The sequence below is a fragment of the Curcuma longa genome, chromosome 5, assembly GCF_044706935.1.
Source record: "Curcuma longa cultivar G26 ecotype Majalengka, Jawa Barat chromosome 5, ITB_CL_G26_1.1, whole genome shotgun sequence".
NCBI lineage: Eukaryota > Viridiplantae > Streptophyta > Magnoliopsida > Zingiberales > Zingiberaceae > Curcuma > Curcuma longa.
Window position 1 is genome coordinate 692,248 of NC_133865.1, and position 4,645 is coordinate 696,892.

Sequence of the window (4,645 nt, forward strand, 5' to 3'; positions counted from 1 at the left end):
TGTTGCAGGGAGATCATTAGAATTCAATCCTGATGTTTTACGATCTTTTCTACAACTTTGCCCATCGGCAAACTCTTTTGTATGTTATCTTGATGTTCCAGGACCTATCACTGGAACTTTCTCCAAACATCACAGTCAATCAAATTCATGAACATTACTTTGGTGCTCCAAGAAATCCCTTCATAAGAATCTTTCAAGGCAATGAAATGTCAGCAATTCATTATACTTGGTATAGGATAGTTCTGGATTGTATCCTTCCACTAGTAACCCGAGGTCGGTCAAAAGTTAGAATTCCTCATCTTGTCATGATGTATGCATTAGAGCAACATTTAGACATCGACATTGCTCTTCATGTCTTCATAGTCATTATCCATCATTCTGGTGTTTCAAAAGGCAAGCTATATATGCCTTTTGGAAATATCATCACTCAATTCATTGCATCCAAGGGCATTGACATATCACTAGGTACCATTCGTCCACTCTCAAAAGATTATGATCAGTTGGGAGCCAAACATCTAAAGCTAGCAAAGATTGAACCTCATGGTGCGACTCTGGTATGGAAGCATGACATTCAGCCAGGTGCTGCACAGCCAACTGAGGCTCCTGAGCATGAGGAGGGTGATGATGCACCTCCTGAGCCTGCAGCTGCCACTTCTTCTTCTTCCACTAGCTTAGATGAGCGGCTAGCACATTTTGAACAAAGGATGGACAAACGATTTGACGACCTTGAAGGACGCATCCAGGGGTATTATGATCATGTTGACTCATACTATCAGGAGGTTCGGAGCCTTCGTCAGGACTGGACATCTGCTGCACAAAGACAGAATGAAATGTATCAGCAGCAGCAGCAGATGTTTGACATGATGCAGAGGATGCACATGTCATTCCAGGCTCCACCTCCTCCTCCTGGCGATGATGACGTTGACATGTAGTTAGACACTTGATGATTCTATGATTTTGTGTAAAACCTTTAAAATTTGCTTGTGCTTTGATGTTAAGGATATTTTGGATGTGCTTAACATTATTTTGCATCAATGTTGTTGTGGATTTGCTTTTAAGGTTTTATGGCTATTTTCTTTGGTTTATAATTGTGTGATAATCTTAATTCATATATTTTGCATAGATATAGGGGGAGCTTTAGATTGAAAATAGAATTTTAAATTCATTGCTTTAGGGGGAGCATATTGGATTAAAATAATTCTTTAAGATAAAAATAAATTAAAATAATTCTTTGAAAATATCAAGAAATTACCATCCCATACTATTTCTATTATGACATCAAACATCCTAGAACCATTAAAGGGTGTAAATATTTACTCATTCAAAAGGATGATACTTAGTTCTCTAAAACTCAAAAGTTTCACGTTTTTGATACATGGTATCAAAACAACTTTTTATTGGTGTAAAAATATTGAAATCAATTTTTTCTCACACAAAATGGGTTAAGAAATAAAATTTTAGAATTTTTGGATAAAATTTGAATTAGTTATGAATTTCTAAAGTTGGGCTGAAAAATCAGACTTTCAGCCATCAGTCGACTAAGACAGATACCAGTCGACTGATATATCTGTGTCACTGATGCGCTTGTGTGTTTAATCTTATTTTTTAGTGCTTGAATAAAGGCCTAACATGTGTGACTTGAGTTCACAGGAAAGTCCAGGAATGAAGTCTTGGAATTTGGTGAAGTCCCGGAGGCGAGACCTCTTGGCAAGAGAAGTCTTAGCACGACAAAGTTGAGGGAAACGTTTCAAGCAAGTGCAAGGAAGTGCACGAGGCTTGTGGAAGGCGTTTGAAGACTTGTGTCAAGGCTAAGGGATGAAGAAGAAGCTGAAAAAGGGAGTTTTCAGCTTGGTCAGTCGACTGGGATTGATCCGAAGAACACACAGCCAAAGCACAAAAAAATCAGTCGAGTGGACAGTTGACTGGGACCAGTCTACTGGCGTTGGATCAGTCGACTGATAAACTACCGTTGGGGTGACAACTGACAAATTAAATACATATTTAATTATCGTTGAAGCCCATCAGTCGACTGGACCTAGGAGCAGTCGACTGGGGCACTGAAATTTATAAAAAGAGCGGTCAACGTCACCGAGCACAAGATTCATATTCTTTCATCTTCTTTACTGCTCTCTGACATTGTAAAAGCTCTCCTCTTCCTCTCATACTTTACTACAAATTTTGTACGAGGAAGACGTCCTGTTGTGAAAGTTTCTCCGCCTTCGAAGTGTGATTCGAGAAGGAGATTTTTCTCATAGTGGAATCGTCGGTTGCGTGTGTGGATCCTTGGATTAGTCACCTCGTTGAGGTGGATACCAAGTAAATCGACCAGGTTAGTGTTTGTTTCTTTGTTGTTTAACTTTATCTCTTTGCTTTCGCTAACAAACTCGCAGAGAAAATCGAAAGACGCTATTCACCCCCTCTAGCAAACGCCTCGATCCCAACACCTTGTTCTGAGGATTTGAGTTACTTGTACACGTGTTCAAGAATACGTGTTGCTTTGGCCAAAAACTTTTAGTAACAATCCAAACAAGTGGTCGTAGGGTATACGTCTCTTTTATAAAGAGCGGTGAATCCTCTGTGGGCTATTCAAACACCTTTGGACACTTCAACTTATACACAATCATCTCAGGTCCACACCTCATTAGAGATGCTTGCTTAAGAGGTTAAAGTATAAGCTTTCGCGACCAAGGTGACTTAAATACCGCAAGTCTAAGGAAACTCGCATTTAAACTGCACTGAGAACTTCATTGACATACAAAAGGAACCACATGAAGTCTCACGGCAGGTCACTCCAATGAACTAGCTACCTTTAACTAGCATCCATGTTTAACTCTCAACATCCAATGTCACCAGCTAGTGAGAGCTACTGCTTGGTAAACCAAGGAGTATAAACGTGTTAGTCTCAACAAAATCGATGACGTCCGCGTTCATCAATTCATCGACTATGGATAGTTGATGAGTTAGGGTTTTTATGATTTTAATCGATTCATTTTTAGACTTTTGCATGAAAATAAATTATTTAATGAATCAATTTGATTGTATTTGTGCTATATTCCATAATCTGAGGCTTGATTATAATTTTCATGATTTAATGGTAAATTTTTGCATTAATTGACTTTAATTGATTGTAGGGCTAAATCGGACCCAACTCGAGCTCAACCATGGTCAAATCGAGCCAAATTTGCTCAAATTGATCAAGCCCACATGGAGGACAGGACCCAACTCAAGTGTGATCAAAATCCCTGAATTTTTCACAAACCCTAGGCTGCCCTAAACCCCAGATCAAAGCTCCATCATAGGATCAAAAATGGATGGCTCAGATGCAATGATTAATCAGCGGTATAAATCAGAAACCTTACCCGATGAACAGTGGCTGCGCACTGTTCATCATCCCCGCGGAAGCACCCCTGTTGCGCGATGTACGTGTAGGCGAGCCCCCTTCTTCCCAAACCACTTCCATTGCGATCCTTGGTCCTTGAGGAGTCCAACGTCGGTTGATTGGGTGAATCCTAGCAGCTGGACAAGGCGCGATTGAGAGGGTTTCTCCGACGGCTTTGTGCTCTGTTTTCGCGAGTTCCAGCCACCTTCATCTCAATCCGAAGCCACAAGCCTTGGAGGGGTTCTCTGAGGATTGTGGAGTGCTCTTTCATAATCAGAAGATCGATTGGGACAAGTGAAGACAAGCAATCCAGTTTTTGCAAGTCAAAATAGCTCGCGCGAAGGCTCTGCTTATAGCCGGAGAGGGTTTTTCTGATTTTTTCAGAGTCAGGCAGCGAGTAAACCACGTCGGCCATTGCGTTGAAGTTTCCGCAGGATTAGTGAAGCCACATTGTGGATTCATCAGCTCGATTGACACCCCGCTAAGGAGTAGAAATGGAAAAGGGAAGGGTTGAAGGAGTTTTACAGTTTCTGATAGCTTCGGATTTCTGATTTCTGATTGTTGTTTCTGCAATTCATTCCGAAAGTTTGTTTTGATCAAATTTGTTTCAATAGTACTTGAATTCTTGTTGGTTGATTGATACTTTAGTTGTAGTTTGTTGATAGATTGGTTTTGGAGATCTTATGAGCTTAGTTTAAACCTCTTTTATCTTAAATCATGTTCTGAAACTTTGGAAATAAAACTATTCCGTGCCATTTTTTTGGCTCCACGTATCAGTTTGATGAGTTTGAGTGGCTTAATCAGTGGACTTGGTGTTAGTTGATTTAGGTTGAATAGTTACATTGCATAATTGTTTTGCTAGTAGCTTTGTTGCTTTTAAATTCAATTACTTGCTTTAGCCTAGTTTCTTTCTTTCCTTGCTTCATCAATTGCACTTTCGTTGTTTGCTGATTTAATTGCCCTTGTTAGACTTTTTATAGATTAGATTATTACTTTGATTCAATAGTTAGCTCTAGGTTGGCAAACTTGCATTCTATTTCAATTGTTGATTTCAATTACATTTCTTTGAAAACCCCATTTTACATTTGAAAACTCAAAAAGAACGACACACGAAAGCTTGATTTAAACAACTTTTCTACTAGCCCTTAGAAAAATACGACTCGAGGCCACTATACTACATTTGTTTATATTAATTGTGGGTTTTCGATAAATTTATAAATTTTAATTTGCAACCCTACTCGTGACACATACCAATCTAGGGTTGTC